Source organism: Argiope bruennichi, chromosome 9 (assembly GCF_947563725.1).
Source record: "Argiope bruennichi chromosome 9, qqArgBrue1.1, whole genome shotgun sequence".
NCBI classification, from domain to species: domain Eukaryota; kingdom Metazoa; phylum Arthropoda; class Arachnida; order Araneae; family Araneidae; genus Argiope; species Argiope bruennichi.
In genome coordinates this window covers 67,672,442-67,694,849 of record NC_079159.1, presented here as the reverse complement: position 1 = coordinate 67,694,849, position 22,408 = coordinate 67,672,442, and the positions used below count along the sequence as shown (strand labels likewise).

The following is a 22,408-nucleotide window of genomic DNA, read 5'->3' as shown; positions in this document are numbered from 1 at the left end:
CATTCCACAAATTTTAGAATTGAATTCTGTAGCCAATTTAATATATATATATATATGCGCAGTAATTTCTCTTTAATGTATGTTGTAAAATAATTTTTTAAAAAAACAATTTCCTAAGCACTCGAACTCTGGTTTCATTGTAACTTTTAACTTCTGAGTTGCGCGGGCTTCTATTTTCCCAAAGAATCAAAACTTATTGCATCCATAAATCATCCCATGATTTGCTATGTAAGCAAATTCCTTTCTAAAACTAATGAGTTCTTTTTTTTTTCTGCTATCTACCTTGGTATTCTATTTTCGGCGCTGTACTCATCATCGCTTTCACAGAGAGTCATGAAAACAGAGTTTTAAGAAGTAAACTATTTGCTTAAAATTGTAAAGAATAAAAATCTTTAGGGAATTCCATGCTTATTTCTTCAAAGAACGTTTTGCATAAAAATATTTATAAATTTTCCATAAAATTATCATTATCGGCATGTCTTATCTTTTGTCTTAAAAATTTTCTTAATCAACTAGGAAATTAAATATATTTTTATTTCTGCAATGAACAAATGACAAATAAATTCATCTTTAAATAAAAGAAAATAATATTTTAAATGATTTATGTGCCATTCTTTGAAAATTTAATATTTTGTCCAAGAAAATAAACTAATCAGCTATCAATGGAAGTTCGTACTAATGTGAGAAATATTTTGTTTAATTTATTAATTTATAGTGTCAATTTCTGGTTTTAAGAAAAGAATATTTAATAGTTAAAAATGAAGTCATAAATCAATAACTCAGCTTTTATAGTTCACAGAAATACATATTTCTTTACTCTTTTATCCGAAAAACATTGATTTGTATTGCATTGCAACGTTGTATTGTAAAAACATTGTATTGCGACGTTCTTAACGGAATTTCATAAAAATGAAATTTGGTTTGACTACGTTTACCACGAAAAACGCAGTTTTATCACATTACTGTAACATAATGAGGGGGCTAATAAGTATTATTAAATAAAAAATACCATATTTAAATTACTCATTTAATAACTAATACGATGAGAAAATATTTTTAAAAAACTGCTACATGATATCTGGATATTGAATTAATTTTGTTAAAAAAGTATCATTAATTTTCATTAATATTGTAGATTGTTAATCTTCTCAAAGTCTAATTTCGGCTTAATGTATTTTCTTTGATCTGAGAATTTTTTAATCTACTCCCTAAAGCACGTAATCTCAAATTATCAAAGTAATTAATTTTTAAAAATCATTCTTTAAAAATTATAAATTTGATAATCAATTATATGCTTCATTTTTTTATATTAATAGTACTAAAAATGCGACTTTTAAGATGTTTTAGACTTATTCTTTAGTATTATATATATATATATATATATATATATATATATATATATATATATATATATATATATATATATATATATATATATATATATATATATATATATATATATATATATAAAACTTTTTTTCAGCATAAATTTTATTTTCTGAGAAAAGCTGACAGATTTAATGCGAAATTAGATAAATGTCTTTTCGTTTTTACAAGTTTTTATTAAAATTTATGTTAGAATACTAATTTTGAAACATTTATTTAATTCGATGTCAGCATTTAATAAATTTAGCGGAAAATATGTGTTTTTCCTACCATTCTCTGAATAAAATGATTAATTTAATTTTGAATCAAAATCCAAAAGATTAATACTTTTATTCAGATAATAAAATTAATAATTTAATTCTGCTAATTATTTTAATGCAAAAGATTAATAATTTTATTCTCTGAATAAAATTATTAATTTAATTTCGGGTGAAAATTCTACCAATCCTGGGAACTGATTGGTGCTTCGAATCTGAGTTGGCGAAGGAAAAAAGCGGTCGGTTCAAACGTTTTGCAACCCTTCTCCCACAGCGTCAAGTTTTCCGAACGCAAAGGCAGTAGCAACTAAAGTCATTCGCAGACTTACGATTTCAAGTGTCCAGTCGAGATTACGGTGCTATCTCGACTGCTGGCTCCGTACAGGAGGCCCTCTTTTACAAACTACAACGATTTTGGGGCTTTTCTTTTCTTTTCTCTCTATCTTTTTCACTCGCTTGTTTTTTGTGCTACACGTATATATATTTTCAGCGTCGGACATTACAAGCGGATATTTATGGCCAAGAGTCCCTTGTGAAATGAGTGGAAAGAAGATATAATTTTTTATTTCGGTGGTGCTTAACACTGCGCCGCCGAAAAAAGAGGGAAAGTATAAATTTTATTTGCGCCACAGTTTGAGAGCGAGAGATAAACGCAGCCAGGTTATGGATCCTCGCAAATTCTTACGCTGGGTGGACGCCTAATGTTTCGACTGAAAATATAAAAGGGAAAAAAAGTATTCGGTAAATAAAATATAAAAGGGGAAGAAGAAACTGTGCAGAAGAAAACTCTTTGAGAGTTAAGAGTTGCCGCACTGACAAATGGCGTCCTTAACGACGCTCCGTTAAGCAAACGCACTTTCTTAACTCAGATTTTCAAAGGGTCTGGCAAACGGTTGTAATAAAGGGTAAAGCTCGGCAGTTTTTCATAAAAGCAAACACATGTTTGCTGTCTCCCCAAGCGGGAAACTGCTTTTTTGCTCCAACCCCCCACTTTTTGCTTGTCGGATTCTTTCTAAAATGCTTACACTATCAAACACGCATACACAAATGGATTACAAACATATGGCAAATGCTTTACGAATATAAAACGCTTTCATTTCTAAACAAGATTAACTATATTCTTTTTACAAAATTATTTTGAAAAATTTAAAAAAAAAAATGATCTGCCTTTTTATAAATAATATGTTTGATCTTCAAAATAAAATTCCTGCGGTAAGAATCCGAGAGTTAGTCATTAAGAATGCCTTTCTGTTTAAATTTAATCTACTTAAAACTGAAATAGCTGGAAAATAAAAAAAAAAGATTTCAATTCTCTTTAAAAACTCAAAATTAAACATTCGTAGAATCGTATATAATAATAAACATTACATTATTAACAAGTGAAATAAGCATTGCAAACAGTTATACATTTTAAAAATTTTTTTAAAATATATATGATACAATTTGCTGCAATTATACGTCCTTTTTTTTAAGCTATCGATAGCCTGATATTCTCAGGCAGATGTAGTGTTTCGATCTCAAGGAGATGGAAAAAGTGAAAATCTCGATTCATCTTTTACAATATGCTCTTTTTCCATACGAGAAAGTAAAAATACTGATGTAAATTCTTTCTAATATCATGATATAGTAGAGTCGACAATTATTAATGAGTTTTAGAAAACTGATCAATATTGTTTTAAAACATAAAACAAATATTGCAAGAAAGCTCCCCTCACTTAACCAACAGCAGTGGTCTCCCCGAAACTTTTATGCGTACCCTCTAATAAAGTTGTTATCCCAGAGAAAACCTTGCAAAGCATTGGCGTGCAATTATGAATTACTAACTTTTAACATGAATTTAGCATTTTTACTGAATCTTGTAATCCTCGTCTTATTTTTTGGCGGGTTGTTAATAGTATCGAAAATCGAATTTGTGCTAAGATGTGTTTTTACCACCTAATTGAAAGAAAAATTTACCCAAAAATACACTTCTAGTCACAAAATTTAATACCAAATTTGATGCTTTTTTGAGTTATCGCGTTTACGTATTTCTAAAAATACAAGCCAACAGGCAATCAACCCTTTATTTCTTTTAGTTAAAAGTTTTATTTGATATCTACACTATAGATGTTAAATCTGTGAACCGATTTAACACAGATTTTATCCATCTAGATCTCTTCATTTTGTAGTTATCATGTTATATTCTAGCAGCCGGATAAACAGACTTCCTCAGCACGGATTTTGTTCAAAAGTTAATAGAAATCTACGTAATTGGTGTAAAGACTGTATACTAAAATTCATCATCTAGCTCAAAGCGTTATTGAGTTATCTTTAACTCAGACAGACGGATGGACATTTCCCAAAATTGTGTTTTTCGAACTCTGAGAATTCTAGAACGTAGAGATTCGTCAAAATCTGGAATGCGAATTTTCAGACTATTACTATATTTTCTCTATATTATAAATGCGAGAAAGTAAAAATTATTACAATGTAAGACAGGTTACAAACTGCTTTCAAAATCCATTGATTCACTTTTTTGATATCTGTTTTGATTCTTACAATTTTATCAAAAAATAATCTTGAACATCTACGTCTTAGATTTCAGTAAAATTACTTTCATTCCAATGATCTATTAGACACTAGATGGGCACACAAACAACTAAACAAAACCAAAAAAAAAAAAAAAAAGCAACTCCGCTCGTATATGCGGGGATCAAATATGAATCTTGAGTCTTGTGCCTTGCGCACGAAGCAGACCATGAAATTCGTCGTCTTTGTCCCACTAAGCGTGGGGGGTCACGATTATGGCATATGATAAGCCTCGATGTTAAGATATCTGATGCTCAGATGAAGAGAGGGAGGAGAAAGTTATGGGAGAGGTATGAATAAGAAAGCTATTTACTTTCCCTTCGTCTTTTCATGCAAAGACAGCTAACACCTGCTTGCCAGTTGCTTTTCTGAAATCATGTGTTTGAGAAGACGCATCACGCCTTTGCAGAATGACTGATGTGTTGTAAAATCTTGTATGTATTTTTTGTAGATATTTAGTACTTTTGTTGTAAATATCTGTGGATATATTTAAAAAAGACGTGATTTCATTATATATATATATATATATATATATATATATACTTGTAACCTTTGGCGACTAGTTGATTCGCCGGGATTAATGGTTGCTAAAGATTTCCTCAGCAAAATATTTTTAAATTTCAAATTTTGATAAAGATATACTTAGAAAACCTTACAGCGTTCTGCTCATTGTTCTTTACATTTTTCTAATTTTCTGTCAGTAGCATTTTAAAACCAATCATATCACAGTACAAAGTAGCAATGTTTAAAAATAGGCACCCAAAATCTTCACCATTGTTTGATTCTGATAAAAAATCAAAAGTTTATTAAAATTTTCTGAAACTACAGTATTGAAAAATAAGCCGAATCTTCCTATCTTCGCACAATTATGGAGGAAAAGTCAGAATGAAATATTAGTTGTAACATTAGAGTTTCATTTCAACAATAAAATATATTGTTGTAAGATACGTTTAAAATATTTTAATAAAATTAATTAAAAATAAAAAAATATGGCAAAAAAATTAACATTAGTGAAGGATTAATGGGTAATACAATTTTTTAATAATAATAAAATAATTTTTTGAATTTTAACATGCTGTAAGAATCAAAATATTGTTTAATTATTATTTAATTAAAATTTTAATAAAAATTTCAAAACAAATATCTCTCTTTATTCTCCAAAGTATATATGTGCCAAATATGATATCCATAGATCAAAGGTTCTACCCAATGAAGCGACAATATATATATACACACAAATACATTTTCATCTTTATTATTAGTAGAGATATAGATATAGATATCGGAAGAAACAAATAATTTAATACAAAACAAATTTTTGTAGCTTTTTTCTATTGTGCAAAATATAAATAGGGGAAATAACTAATTTTACCGTAAGAAAAGAGGAAGAGATGATGATTTGTAAAACCCTTATCTGATTAGAAATTCTTCTTTCAAATGATATTGCGAAAATTAATAACAGTTGTTCGCTTATGAATTTTAAATATTAAAATCTCATTTTGACTGTTTGTCATTCTTTTTAAATTTTAAGCACAGTATCTATCTAAAAATGTTAAAAGATTTAGTTAATGATAAATTGTTGGGTGGTTCTAAACATTTCTAAATATACGCATTAATGACGAGAAATATTTGTTATACACTTCAAGTTGTTTTCCTTTAAGCATAATAAATCAAAAATTCATTTTTTGTATAATTCTTTTTAATAGAAAGGTTTAAATGCATGCTGTGATAACATTTTAAAAATTAATTTGCTGTAGAAATTTTAATATTTTTTTTAAAATATTGGCAAAAATATATATTGTAAAAATATTTTTACGGATTTTTTTAAATACATATTTATGAAGAAAATATTCACTTTAAGATGATTATTAATATGGACATTATCTATCCTTAGGACATTATCTATCCTTATGGACATTATCTATCCTTATGGACATTATCTATCCTTATGGACATTATCTATCCTTTGATCCTTATTATCAAAATCTTCAGTAAATAATGCATTGATATTTTAAATATGCTTTTTTTTTTGTATCTGCTAGCCATTTTCATTTCTGTTTCTTTAGTAACTTTAAAGGATAAAGTTACCGAATTAGTATAAATAATATACTATTAATATATACTATGGATAAATCTAAAGAATTAAAATTGAAAAAGTAATTTCACTGAACTTCATTCCTTGAATAATCTGATTTTAAGTTACCTTCATGTTTTGCTCCTGTTTAAAAAGCATTCAATCTGATGTTTGTGAAAATATATGAAACAAGTTTATCAGCGCCTATTTTGCTTAAAAGTCTGAATACAAATTCAAAGTAATGTAATCCTCAGGCACTTTAAAATATAGTCTCAATATCAAATGTAATTGAAGCAGGTCAGGTCGGTTTCAGAATTATCAAAAGTACTACTTTCTGCTACAAAAGTACTATGCCTTTCTTCTTGATAGCACTCTTACTTAATTTACTTATTTTATTTTTCAATATACGAATAAATAGTATTGCAATCGTCAAAATATTTGGTTGTGAATCTTTATGAATCTCTCTGAATCCTGGAGATAAAAATTGAAGACAGAGGGATTATATGTGTTTGTCAAAACATGGCAACTTAAAAATCGTACTCGCTGGATAAATGAAATTTGGTTTGTAATCTTGAGACACCAATTTTAGATCTTCATCAAATAGGGTCGATGGATGCGAAAGAAATAACTTAAAGTCACCATCAGCCCGGTGGGTAAAAATTAACGTTTAGTTTTATCATTAAAATTTTTTTTATCTATGTCGAATATTGATCCAAATCCGTCAACATTAACCGCTTAACTGTTTTGCCCGTATGCCGTACGTGCATCGATTTATTAAATTTTTTTAATTGTAAGCAAAAAATAAACCATTCATAACGATTATAATTCAACACAAAAATTACTTCGAATACATAGATAAGTGAAGTGTTCAATGGATTTCCATTTGAATCAAAATAAGAAAATATTCCCAAAATAGAAGGTATCATCTTATTAGATAGTAATGAAAATAAAACAGTTAAGTGGTTAAATGTCTGTCGGTCTGTCTATTCTTGTATTGTATGTAACACTATAATTCAGAAATATATGGAAACAAGATGATGGAAAGATAGACAGTTCGTGATCTTTTAACCAAATTTATTGGTATGTACCAAATCAAATCACGTAATAGGAAAAAGTATTGTCCCAAAACACATACTCAATTCTCTTCATTATGGAGCAAAGTTACACTCAAAACGAGCTACTTTGTAAAAGGACACCAAGAAAGTGAAAGGAAGAATTCTCTTTTTAGTTTTAATTTCAATTCATTTTTTTAATGCAAAGACATTTTTCAAAGAACGCGATATTATTTTTTCCCCAAATTATTGTTTAAAATATTATTTATTGAAATACAATATACTTACTCGCATTATTTTTCCTAGAATCAAAATCCATCTCGATTGATACTGTTTGTTTTGTCTCTTCATATTTTTTTCGGAAATTTATTAGCTTGATTATCTATACATTTCAGAAGAGTGAATAACTCTGACCAATAAATCGACTCTTACAGTCCTTGGTTACCCATATTTCTGACATTGTCCCGAAAATTTCCAAATTAACGCATTCCAGAACAATATTAGAGAATTCCTGAATCTACCTCTCAGCTTGTGCTGGAATGCCTTTAAAAAAATTAACACTATCTGTTATAGTAGAATGCTCCCCTAAACGTTCCCCTGTATGTCACTATAAATAACTCACCCCCACAGGACCGTCCCTCACACCTTACATTCGCCCCCCCCCTCCAGCTGCCATGAAAAAATACTTCTATTTTTAAATTCAAGGACAAATTCTAGTCTACTAACCGACATATTTGAAGGTTAAGGGGACCCCTTAGAATACCGTCCTCCCTGGTATAATAATGATGCATTTTAAGCGAAAGTTGGGGGAAGAGGTCCTTTAAGGCTGGGACACAAAGAAGCTGTAAAGTGGGGGGAGGATTAGGAGTTTTAAGAAACAGAAAAAAAGAATGGTGGTAAGGAATGTTTTTCATGCCTTAAGAAAACGCGTTCAGTCCCCCTCTCTATAGCAACACGCGTGGCGTGCGTACGCCATGCGTTGGTATGAGAATTAAGCTAATGTTGGGTAGGAAAAAGGAAAAAATAACTTTAGCTTTCTCTTTAGGAAAGTTTTAAACTCTGATTTATTAACTAGTGTGATATTTTCGTTTCTTAGGTTTCTTAGAAAAGTAAATCAGGTTTCGGGCAAAATGTCTTGTGCTTTCCTAATTATCTAATTTGGCAGGTTGCTTCTGGGCAGAGGTAAAAAAAAAGAAACTTAACAGGAAGGGGAACACTGAAGAAACATATTCATGATGAGCTCACATTCTTAAGAAATAAAAAGTCTTTTCAAGCTAGTATTTGATCTAATTGGATTTAATAAATTTAGTATTAGTAGCATAATGATGTATTTAAAAATTCTGTATTATCCCATTCACTTTAGTTCGATTCGATAGTTCAAATATTTTGAGATACAGTATTATTTATAATTATTTAAACTAGAAGTGACTGATTTTTTTTTCTTCCTTTATTTCTTTTTATTTCTTTTCTTTCTTTCTTTTTTTTTTTTTGCTATCTTAATTACTATTTTTATATACATATTTTCATGCAGATAAGATGGAATTTAATTTTTAATTAACTCTTAATTTTTTGAGAGGATTTTGTTAATTTCAATTAAAATTTAGGTCTTATTTATGTTCTAAAAACTAATTCTTAAAAGAATATAATGAATGTGTGTGTGTGTGTGTGTGTGTGTGTGTGTGTGTGTGTGTGTGTGTGTGTGTGTGTGTGTGTGTGTGTGTGTGTGTGTGTGCGCGTATATATGTGTGTCTGCGTGTGTGTGAATTCAAATGAGTAAGTATACAGAGTATTCATGATCTTTATATGGTTATTTCTTTCGCAGTTATACATTCTGGCTGAACACAAACTTTTAATTAATTAACACTTCTGTCTATTTCGTGATACAAAAGAAATAACCATTGAAATAATTATATATATATATATATATATTATATGATATAGATATCAGTCATTAAAATTTTTTATATTATCATTTGTTTCCTTTTTCTTTCTGTTTAGTCGATAATAAATTAAAGTTTCCCAAAATAAACCCACAATAAATGCAAATATAATTCAATATAATAATCAAATATAATAATAACCTTTTTGTTAAAACATGATTTCTCAAAAACTTTTATTTGTAAGAAAATAAATTTTTACCCAGTAGATCAAAAATATCAACAATGAAGAATTCCCAAAATGATTTATTTTCATTTATAAAAGAGACGTTTTTTTCTGCAATGAAGCAATAACCCTGCAATGAAGCAGGATGATCACAAATGTAAATCCTCATGGTAATTGGAATTTTAGAAAAAAAAAAAAGAATCATAAGAAGGAAATACCGAAAATTGTTGACGGAACTCAAATAATTTTTTACCTGTATAGGAGCTTTCTAATACTAGAAATATATTTACTAGATATATTTTTACAGGTTAGACACCTATAAATTGCGAGAGGTGACAAGCACGAAGTAAGAAAAATCGTTGAAAGTGTTCCAAAGAATAAGCACTCATCAGAAAAATATATATTTTTCAAAATATTTTATTGGATTTCTTTTTTTTTTTTTTTAATCATCAATTGACATTTTAACCTTTTTTAAAAAAAACTTTAGATCATATTATTGTGCAAAAATAACTTTTACACTACTTCAAAATTCAAAACCATCTTTTCAATTATAACAATTATGCTCCAGTGCCTTTTTTTTTTCTCTCTCTGATTTTGTTTTATTTTTAAATTTATTTCACAACACTTTTTTAATGTTTTAAATCATTAAATAAATTATTAAAGTAATAATTAATGTTAAAATCAATATATCAAATAAATACATTTTTATGTGCATTTTATCATTGCTATGATTAAAAATAATTACTAATCAATTCTAAAATATTATTATGATTCTAAGTTTTACTCGGGAGATTCGAATATCCTATGAATCCTTTTCAAATAAAATTGGAAGAAATCTCCTTCAGTGACTGTCTCCCGATTAATACCAATCTTAAAAAAATAATCAGCAACAGATGGCGCCCAATTGAAAGAAGCCTAAAGCATTTGCGAAAAAATGGGACCATTAATGTTATGGGAGTGGAAATTTCAAAGAAGTTGCAGCCTACTGATCAGGAGGAGGGTTTTTGAACGGCACGCGCACGTCACGCAATTCCCACTTTCCCTTTTCTTTTTCATTTCCTCCTCTTTTTTTTTTACATTTTTTTTTTATTTCTCGTACGAGGGGGAAGGATGGACCCCGCTTCAGACGTAAACATATTAAATCTAAATTTTGCGTTCCTCTACATCTGGTACATCTCGCCCGCTAGGGGAGGAAGAGAATTGGCTTGCTGTCTTTCCGCAGTACATTTTTAAAGGGAGGGGGAGGATTTTTCCTTTCTATTCTTTCTGTTCTTTTTTTTCTCTTGGTATTTTTACGATGGCCAGTTTTCACTCTCGCTGGCTCCTCTTCCAATTGGCCTCAGCTGTTCCGCCTTTGTGTTAGAGGTTTATGAATTATATATTGCCGAAGTGCGCTCGTCCGCACCTGGCACGTGTTTACAGTTAAGTGTTGTTATTATTATTATTTTCTTTTTTTTTTATATATTCTTCTTTCCCCTTCACTTATGTCTGAGCTTTATCTGACACAGCCATTCGCGTTTTTTAACGTTTGCTAAAGTATTTCGATGATCGTTTAAAAGAGTTCTTGATGGGCATGGTGTTTTGAGTTATGTATTTTTTTTTTTTTTTACTTGAGTTTTGTTTGTTTGATTTAACAAAACATTATTAAGGTTCTTTCTAGACAGCATTGAAGTGTCGATTCCAACATTTTCGTATGAACTCACATACCTTAACCAGTTAACTATTACATGCATTTTTTTGCATATGAACCATAAAAAATGCCGCCTCTTGAAAACATGAAAAAAGGACCCTCATCCTGGGTTTTATTACCAAGCGCGCCACTTGTTTAATAGTCTAAAACAATTTATGGTTGAATAATTGCTTTTGGGATGACTAATACAACATGGCGATATATTTAAGAAAAGAAATTCATATTATATATGGTTGCTTTTTATAATTACCAATTATCTTTTATTTGTTCCTTTGATTTCGACTTGGCCTCAAAATATTTTAAACGTCTTGAAATTTACGAATATGTTCGAGTTTTTACTAAAACTGTAATTCAAATTACAAACTGTCACTACTTATTATTCGTGATAAATAAACTCGTCATAACGCAAAATGTCGTACGTTTTCCACGACAAGTATACTCGTCAAAAACGGTTATCTGGTTAAAACAATTATATAGCGAAGGTAATTACTGTCCAGAGCATAATGTAGTCTCATGAACTTCCAATGTAAGCAACTGCCTAAGAGCACGAGAAATTTCAAATATGTTATTTGAAGACCAATCTAATTTTGTAATTTGGTTTCTTTTATAAGAATCATGTACTCGAATTTATTTAAATTGAAATCAAACATCATTTAAACTTCAGAATAGATTCGCTGTTAACCGATTGACTCACAACTTAACAGTTCTGACAAAATTTGTGTTACAGTATTTAGATGGTGTTAAAAGAGTATTATGTTTTAGTATTTTATTTAAAATTACTTAAATTTAAATATTTTTTCCAATTATACACTGAATTCAACTGTCCTCAAAGTGACCTGTAATTAAATGTTTTTTTTTCGATATTTAATTCCAAAAACTGATTATGTAGGAATTAAATTAAAAATCAATAAAAAATAGATGCTTTTGGAAGGGAAAGGTTGATTCTGAATCTTGCACTACGTAGAGCCTCCTACAAGGTTAAATCTGATCCTACTTTGATCATATTTACAGTAATTAGGCAAATAATTGAACTTAGGTTGCACTTTTATATTACTACTAATATACACCTGTCATGGACAATTAAGTCTTCTACATCTCCCCCCTTTTTTTCTCATTATTATGCCAATCTTTTAATAGTATATCTCTTTTTCGAAGCTTACCTTAATAAAAATTAATCCATTTAATTGTCTGCCTATAGCCATTGGCTGAAAAAGACAGCAAGCATATTAACTAAAGAATAGTACCATTCTAGTTGTCAAATAAAGTTGTGGAAAATATAAATTATATGAATATAAAATATTTGAACAATAATGTGCGCTTGCATTGAATTAATACAATCCTTATTAAATGTAATAAAGTGCAATTAATTACATATTTACAACAATATCCTGGAATTTTAATTATTCGTTTAACTGATTGTGTTGTATTCTTTTTGAGAAGTCCAGTAAAATAATTATTTTTAATATTGTATATGTTTGAAATTCTTTATTTCGTTATAATTGGTAATTAAATGTTTTAATCTGTAGATGAGAAAAATTTTAATAATTCTGACAATTATTTAAGAATTTTATAATTTTAGATGTTTCTCTACGACTTATTCCATTATGTACACATGAAACACACACACACACACTGAAATAAAAAATTGAATAAAATGAATCGCTAACATATTGATTAATTAAAAAAAATTTTAAAATGTGAAACTAAATTGTCCAGTTATTAAAAGAGGAGTTTTATAACGTGCACTACTTGGAGCCACAAAGTTCTTAACTGGACTGCTGTTCTGAAACGTATAGGAACTTAACCAATTATTCCTAAAATAAAGAAAATAGTAGGTACCCAATCAACTATATAAAATAAAAAAGGATGGAGACCTAATCACTCATAATAAAAAAATTTTTAAAAAAATAGGAAAGATGTTTCATTGTGTATTAAAATAAATAAACAAACAAAAACATTATCAAAAAATGTCGGAATATTTTAACATCTTATAATTGATTGAATTCATATTTTTTACAAATTTATTTCTCAATTGGGTTAATGAAATCTTTTTAATCAACAAGCTTGCCATTTCTCTCAGACCAGTGGCTTTAAGCAGCTGCTTAATGGAAAAATTCGCCACTGAGTATCACGAGTTGGTCTGGCAAACATTCATAACAACGTCTAAACTCACTTTGAGCAGAAATAGCCGATTGATAATGGGACATCAAAACGAATTGAGCTTTCCCCTTCACTTAACCTCATTATATCGTTAAAAAATGGGGGTTTTCTATTAACGTTTATCGAATAATTGTGCTATTTTTTCGAAGATTAAAAAAAAATAAAAGCAAGGCAATGCAATGAAAAAATGTGTCATTATTTTCTGAAAAAATGTGTCATTATTTTCTGAAAAAATGTGATATGATTATTTTCTGCTGGCATATCTTATGCAATCGAAGGAAGGCTTTTCTCTCAAACTTATAATTTTAATTTTTGCCAGATATATTATACTGTGTATAATGATACAAAGCTTCATTGTAATTAATAGAGAAATTCAAATAAAAATTAAGTATTTTAATATTTTTATTCAAAACTTCCAAAAATTATTAGATCGCATCATCCAATTCAGATTTCAGCTCTAGGATCTGTGTTGCAAATGATGGCAACGCAGATTTTCATTGCAATTTCTGCAAATCTTTTCTTTTCAATGCAAATTTTTTCATTCAAGAAATAATTTTAAAAAATAGTTTTTCAAAAATAAGGCATTTGAAAATAACGAAAATATTTATTTGAAAATCTTAATTAAACCATTATGCAGAAATAAGTCTAATTCTTTTAATATTTAGTATATAAGCATTCTTCAAAATAAATCTCGTTGTAAATAGTTATGCGATAATTCAAATTTAAAAATTAAAAATTTCATTTTATGGTATCTGCATAGAAGAAAGGTGGTTGCATTCAAAACGCAGTTCAGTATAAAACTTTCTTGTTCTTAAACACTAAAAGCTTGCAAAAAAAAAAAAAAAAATCTCACAGAAACTAAAATTTTTATAGAAAGAAAAGATCTTGATATATTTTTTGTAAAAAAAGGTGTCAATTCGGAAAAATTTAAGTTCGCAAATAAATACTCCCTACGCAACACTTATGAGATGGAAAGTAACAGGCCTCAACGAAAGTAAAGTGGATAAAAGAAATAAAAAAGGAGCGAACTATTTTTAAACGAAATCCGTCTGAACTAATATCTAATCCTCACGTCATATGTATCCGCTTAAAAATTATATCTCCTTTGACATTGAAAATGACTTAGGATACAGCAAATTATATTAGCTTCTTATATTAGAAGTAGTCTAAATGCATATGTAGTCTTTGATGCTAGTATTTATTATTTTATTTTGCACTGTCGCGCTGTCTTTCTTGTTCTGTTTTCATCCATAAGAGCCAAAACAAAATATTCTATCCAAAAGTACTATAAATCTTCCCAAATGTCAGTAACATGTCATTTTCTTTTATTTTCATTTAAATACTACCTTCGTGCATCTTTATATTTTTATTTTAAATTTAAAATACGCAGTTTATCTATAGACGCATTATCATTTTTTTTTGTTTTAAATTTTTAATTCAGCTTTAGAAACTTTAGATTATTTAGCAATTGAAAATATTCAGCCGGCGTCATGGCATAGGGGTAGCACGTCTTCCCCGTGATCTGGGCGTTCTGGGTTCGAGTCCCGGTTGGGCATGGTTGTTCTTCTATCTGCGAGATGTGTGAATGTGCCCTCATTTAAAAAGGGGTTGTGCAAGCGAATGAGTGATGCGTGAGTAGCGAAGTCGTACCCTTGGCCTTAGTTGGCGCTACTGAAAAAACAAGAGACGCTCCCCCACCGGCTTAAAATCGCTCTGTCTTCGTAACAGTGGGCTTGTCCATGGCAAGTGCCATAAGAAATAACAACAAATATTCATGAAAATTGGATTTTTACCTGCTCTAAGCTCTTCCTACTTCCTATATACACTGCACACACACATGCATGCAAGCACGCATGCGCACTAGAGGTTGCAGTGTATATCGCAAATTTAACAATGAAATCATTGTAGCGATAATTCTAAAGATTATTTAGTTTTTTTTCTTGTCAAATTCTTAATGATTTAAAAGCAAGAATTCATTTTAATAATACATCATTCCTATTTTTTTTTTATTATTATTATTATAAGCATCATCGCTAATTAAAGTAAATTAAAATTCAAAGCTGTTCGCTATGATTTAACTAATAAAATAATAATAATAATTTTTTAAGATGTCTTATTCTAAAACCATTGTTTTGAAAATTCATTAGGTCGCGTCATAAATCCCCCAACCCTAACCTGCACTGATTAATACCAAAGTCTCTTCAAACCACTTCTCTTTCCGACCTAAATCGAGAAGATGACCCTATAATGTGTCACACACGTTCTAAAAAACGAAAGAGGACCCCGAAGAATTATCGCTCCTTCGACACTGAAAAATATAGCCCGACGGGCCTGTAAATTGACGTAGGCTTACGGATTCCAGAGGCATCGTTAAAATAAAAGGGGCAGCAGCAAGAAAAAAATAAAACTGGTCAATTTTGCAGCGAGAATAGGTCCGGCCTTAATCCCCCAGATGTCCGCTGCCACGGCCACCTCTTGACAAATGCGACTCCCGAGAAGTTGATCCGTTCTTTCGAAATGAAACTCACTTGACAGCCCAACGCCCATTTGGAGTCTTAACACAGCTTACACTCCTTCCATCTTCATCTTAATTCACTGCCGAAAATTTTTCTTCTATCTTTTTCCATCTCCTCCGCGTTTTTTTCTTAAGATTAAGGAGAAGAGAAGTTGCGAAGACTTCAACTTAATCTTTTCTTTCTCTCTCTTATTTTTTTATTTTTATCTTGATGCTTTTTTTTATTCTTTATTTTATTTTACTGAACCCTCGAGATGGCTTGACGCAAATACGACATCTATACGATAGCATCGGTTTTGCCCAGTGACTGTCAAGCGATAAGACAAAGAGAGGAGATGTATCGGTCGTAAAGAAGAAGTTGGGGGTTTTTTTTCTTTCGTATTTCCAGGATTTGTTTTAAACATACAAAAGATAAGTTTTCACCTACAGGAGATAGATCGTCTTTGGAAAGATTGAGGGTGCACATACCACAGGAGGTTCTGGCATCTAAGCTTCCTGTCATTCGATAAATGCATTGAGAAAGATTATGGTGTGCTGATTTATGAAAGAAAAAGGAAAACCAAATGTTGTTGTTTTTTAATTTTCTCGTATATAATATAGAGAAAGTATAATAATCGTCAAAAAATTCGATGTTAACGGATCTTCGTATTTTAGATCTCCCTAAGTTAAAAAAAAAAAAACACTTTTGGGAAATGTCTGTCTGTGACAAACATAACTTAAAAATACTTTAAGTTAGACGAATGATATTTGCTATATGATGTTCTACCAAATTTCGAGCAAAATCTATTCCGACTGTGTTCAGCTGACCGAATATAAGTTAACACAATAATTACAAAATGAAGAGAGTTAGACAGATAAAATTCCGTACACAGATTTAACATCTATAGTGTAAACATCTATCAAATTTTGAGCCAAATGCAACAAGGGATTGACTGTCAGTTGGTCTATGCTTTCACAAACATGTAAACGAAATAATTAAAAAACACAGTAACTGAAATATATCAAATTTGGTATGGGATTTTATGACTACAAGTGCAATTTTGTGTAAAATTTTTGTTTCAATCGGTCGAGAAAAAAGTGTCTAAAAGGCAAATTCAATTTTTGGATACTCTTAATGCATGCTAGGGATTAATTGGCAAATAACTTGCCGGAGATCACACGTCACATGTCAGATTCAGTAAATTCACGTCAAAAGTTAATATTTCGTAACCGCTCTACGCCAATGTAGGGCATTCTTTAGCGTGACAAATTTATTGTTCTTTTAGCATGACAAGTGAACATTTTGGAGATACCACTACAACTGATTCATAAACTGCTGAGCCTTTTCTCCATTAATCATCTCGAATAATAGCAACAAAATAATCAAAAGAACATGACTAAAAAAATGTTTTCATTAATAATAATGTCTTTTTTTTCCATTGAACAAATTCTTGATTTGAATTTTCTAGATTTTTGAATGCATAATTTTTTATGCCTCAGTATAGAACTATAAAGATAGGAAATAACTGATTGTTGAAATACTGAGTTATTTCTATAAAAGACCACAAATCGGAGAAAATCAGGTTGCAATATATTCAAGAAAAATTTTAGAAATACACTTCAAATACCAAGTAATACAAATTTTTATAACAAGGTTTAGATTTTTGTTTAAATAACATTTATAGTTATAATGTAAATAAAAAAATTAGTTTTGTCAGCTCACATCAAAGTGATGAATTGTAGAAAGTATTTGTATTACCTGTTGATACGTTTGTATTTCTCAACTATTATTTGGTACTTAATGAATATGATTTCTGTTCACAAAAAATCTTGATAATTCAACAGAATTTATTAAATTATATATTATTTTTAAATTTGTTTTTCGGTAATAGTAGTCTTAATACATAATGAATTAAATATAAAATAATTAATTAAATTAATAATGTATCCATTCTTGAATGGCTACATACTTAACGGTTAATAGTTATATGGTTATAATATACATATTATGAATTTCTAAAGTAACCATAGATAACATGGTGGTTTTTTTAATTTATTTATTTTCATTGTGGGAAAAAAAAATCAAGAATTGAAAAAATTACTATCCTGCGGAGAAATTTTGTCAAAAATTTGGTGCGTATATGTAAATTTCATGTGAAAAACCACATGCCAAATTTCAACTATCTAGATCATTTTATTTAGTTATCTTTCTCATATAAACAATAATGTTTTCCAATTTTTTTTCTTCTTTTAAACCAAAGATCTCCACGGATTGAAACTTAAACCACTATTGAAATCACGAAATCGAAATTTTGGACCACTTACGTATTTTCACTTTGCATTTCAAAAAAAGTATAGGTAAAATAAGACTATTTAATTAGTCAGAAAATCTTATTTTAAGAATTTCATTTCAGACGCAATGTTTTATTTTTAGAAATAGAATAAGCAGAGAACAGAGCAGATCTTTGATTTTTTAACAATATTTATGCCCTAATCGACGATTTAAAAACAATTGAAAAATGTCAGATAGTATCTGTTGATTGGAATCATTATTTTAAATTATTTTTTTCAATTACAAATTATTTTTATGGAATGGCTCTCTTGCGTTTTCTTAAAATAATTAACACAATTATCTCTATTTTCTGATAGTTCTTTCCTGATATATGAAATCGATAGAAAGAAATAGGTACTCTTTAGTTATAAAATATTCAAAAGAGCTGTAAACTTCGTTGAAATATTGTTGAAGTATATACATGTAAACCTAATTTTTTAAGCAGAATCCAGGCTGAAAACAGAGAAGATACTTTCGAGTTTTAAATATTGTTTTATCTCATCCCGGGTGGCAGGATTTATTTACAAGAGCGCGGGCAAACTTGCGTCCATCCACTAGCGATACAAGAGCAGAATAGCGTAAAAAAACATTTTTCCCAGTGTTTATATATTGTGAGATTCTGATAGGGATTTCTTTACACGTGTCGATGTAGGTAGGGGAATTTAGATATCTTTTAAAAAGAATGTGCTTGGCTGGACAGTTTTTCATCCCTTCACTCTGAGTGTGAGAGTCGCCAACCCAAGCGGTTTTACAAAGCTTCAGTTGAATTAATTAAATATAAAACGTGGAATAGGGTCAGGAAATAAGAGAATATTTTAGAAGGAAGCCAATGTGGGCTAAATTAAAATAAAACTTTGGAAATTAATTTGGATAAAATTAAATTTTAAAATATCATTACACACATATATGTAAAAACCCAGTGTTAATTGTTAACAAATAAATGAATAACGCTCCATGAAATGTTTTTCAACTTCTTTTAAAATGAAACAAATAAGCCATTCTGCAGAAAAAAAGAAACAGCCTCTACGGCAGTTGTCGACTTCCCCCAGAAGTCAAGTCCTGGTGCTAATGAATCCCGATTTCCTTAATCTTCCAGCTAATGAAACTCGTTCCTGCGAGCCGGAACTTCATTGGCATCCAATGGGCGTAAAGAATCAAACAATCTGCAACAGCTAAGCAGATTCCAATCAGCGGCCACTTTCAGCCAGCCAAGTCTCTCTTTTACGAGACAGTCGATCAGCTCTGATAAGCCTATAATGACCTGTGTGACCACTCACCAGAGCTTAATGACCGATAGATTGGCTCTGTGGTCACAACCTCTGGGGAGTCAATATCCTTCAAGTGCTTAATGTAAGCAACTCTTGAAGGCTTCCTCTTTTTTTTCCTTTTCCCTTTTTCCTGCTCCTTTTTCTCTCTCTCACTTGCTTTGCCCCGGGACTTCAAGACCTCAATCAAGGATCATGCATCCACCGACCTGATCGAATAATAAATGCTTCGGAACAGTGCTTAAAAAGCACTCGCCAACTTTTTCGTAAAGTTTACAACCTCCTATAACAAGTAAAGCTCCTGGTTTAATAGCGTTTGATAAACGCTTTCAGGTCCCGAGGACAGGTTGGTGCCGCTTTTTTTATGTGGTTTTTATCTTTTGTGCCCAAAAAGTCGTTTCAGTTTTGGTGTGAGATAGGTGGTTTGGATGAGAAAGGTATGCGACAGAGGAGAAAAAAAGAAGCCATTTTTACTACGGGATTTTATTGTGAAGTTGGACCAGCAGATACAGTTTTATTTTCATAGATAGAGTGGAGTGCCTTTCTTTCTTTTCCCTTGTCTTTGGAGTTAGCTCTTAATATGAATTTTACCCAAAGTTTGGATGTTAAATCCTTTACGCATTCACTAAATTTTGTTTATACCGTTAATGAGTATGCATCTTCAGGTCTTATATTTATTATCGATATTCTTATTTTTTTATATGCAAATAATCATTAAATAGTGGAAAGTTATGATACTTGTTGGGCATTTTTAATGACTGTTAGTCTTAAATGTTGTCTCAAAAATTAGCACAATTTTAATCATTCTCAAAAATTTGCCTTTTATATTTTGAATAAATGACAATAGTATTTAGGGGTATTTGATACTTAGAATTATATTTTGCAAAGATTGAAATTAATATGACCTAGTTTTAAATTTTTACAATATGAAATCAAAACCTTTTTTTTAAAAATTACCTGAATATGAAATGTCATTTAATATAATTGTCAACATCCTGATTAAAAAGAAATTACAATTTATGCCCTTCAGATCTATAATTTAGTGTTCAAATAAATTGACTGGAACAAAAGTTTTAAAACGTGTTTCATAATATTTCTTTTGATTCAAAATTACTAGTAATACATGAAAGCAACTTCTTAATGAAATCAAATGCATACAAAAAGTTTTATTTAATTCCGGTTTCTTATTATAAATTTATTAAACAAAAATAATAAAAGCTTTCAACCTTATATACTTAAGATTAATCTAATAAATTAATTTTAATCAATTTAATTCGATTCTAAAAGTTAATTTTGATGCTGCAATAAAATAAATGAAAATTTAATATTAAATAAATGAAAATTCGATATTAAAGAAATGTCATATTAGATTATTTCAGAGGTTTTGAAAAAAGAGTTTTTTCATCTTATTTCAATTTGAAGATATTTTTTGTAATTGTATTAAATATTTAAACATTTGTATTAGCATGCTTTAAAAATAAACTTCCATAAAAGCTCTAAATCTCATTAATATGATTTTAGATTCTAAATAAAATAATATAATATTTTAATTTTTTTTAATAATATAATATAATAATATAATATTTTTTTTAATAATATTTTACACATATTCGATTAACCTAAATAAAAGTTGCTCGAAAAATAATCCTTCAGTTGATTTTTTTAATATATTCCAATATTTTTATTTTTATTCTTTTTCTCCACAAGTGTATTTCACTTATAAACAGCCTAATTTTCTTTATTCTTTCTTTTTTTCTTTTTTTTTTGTTTGTTTTTCTTTCATCTGCCTCTTAAATAATATTTATCATTTTCCATTTCCTACTCTACAAAGAAGGAGAAAAGAAATGGAAAAGTTAAAAATGATTTATTGAAAGCCAAAAAAAGCAGTAGTAATAAAATCTTTTTAGTTCCAAGGGATATTAAATCTTCACTTTCCACTAGTATTCAATTTTGAAGTTATTTTCTTGGACGTCGGCCAAAAAGGGTCAAGGAATAATAAAAGGAATTTTCCTTACTTTCAAATGTCATTTGTTTCTAAGATTTTTTTTTCTTCGTTTGGCATTCTTGAAAAGAGAAAATGATTACCCCCAAAAATATATAAAGGAAAATTCATCAGATTCAAAAGCTTTTTTTCTCGATCCATTTTTCTTGATTCTTTTATGTGCGTTTTTATGTGATTTATTTTTTCAGAGCTGGACGTTGAATGATTTTGGCGTCGCATTTTCTGTAAAGAAATACTTCATATAAATTTCCAAGCTTCTTATAAATTTTGATTAAAAAAAAAGTCGATTTAAAAAAAAATTAACCCAAAATACTTTGAAGTTAGTTATTTTGGTGAGGCAATGACTATTATAACTTTATTTTAATTTTTATCATAGGCTTACAAAGGCCTCGATACTTAAGCCATCACAAATAACTCTAGCTTAGTCTGCCAAATTGATCTAAAACATAAATTTCTGCCAATTTCTTTTAAATTATGTTAAAAGTATCAAAATTATATGACATGAAGTAAAGTAAAATTACGAAAACACTTTTGAGAAAAATAAAATAAAATTAATAGAGATACATTAAAAACTTTCAAAACATCGCGAAATATCAAAAAATAATGATTACTTTGTGTTTCTTTGCATAGGAAAAGGAAAATAAAAATTTCCTTTGTCAGCATCCTGATTTCAAAATCTGGCCAATGAATGGTCTATACCAGTTCATATAAGTCTATTAAGGGATTTCTAAATCTATATTGATTTGTCAGCCAAAGAATAATAGAATGCGATCACTTTAATTAATACAAAAAATGTAAATAAATGGATCTAAAAGTCTTTTCATAAATTCTTGTAATAACAACAGATCAGAAAGGATTATTTGGCACATAATATCAATTTTGCCATAATTTGGTACATTTGTAATACAGACGAAGAAGATACTATGAAGGTAAAATAGACAGATCTGAGATAAAAAATGGAAATGCTATAATTCTTCCGTTCATTCTAACTACCTATTATTAAAAAATATTCCAATCTTCTTCCT

The 22,408-nt window shown here is 29.2% G+C and overlaps 1 protein-coding gene across 3 annotated transcripts in view; it reads left to right on the top strand.

Moving 5' to 3' along the window:
• LOC129984204 (protein lin-28 homolog) overlaps positions 1-22,408 on the top strand; it is a 241,009-nt gene that overhangs the window by 199,870 nt on the left and 18,731 nt on the right. The window lies entirely within an intron of this gene.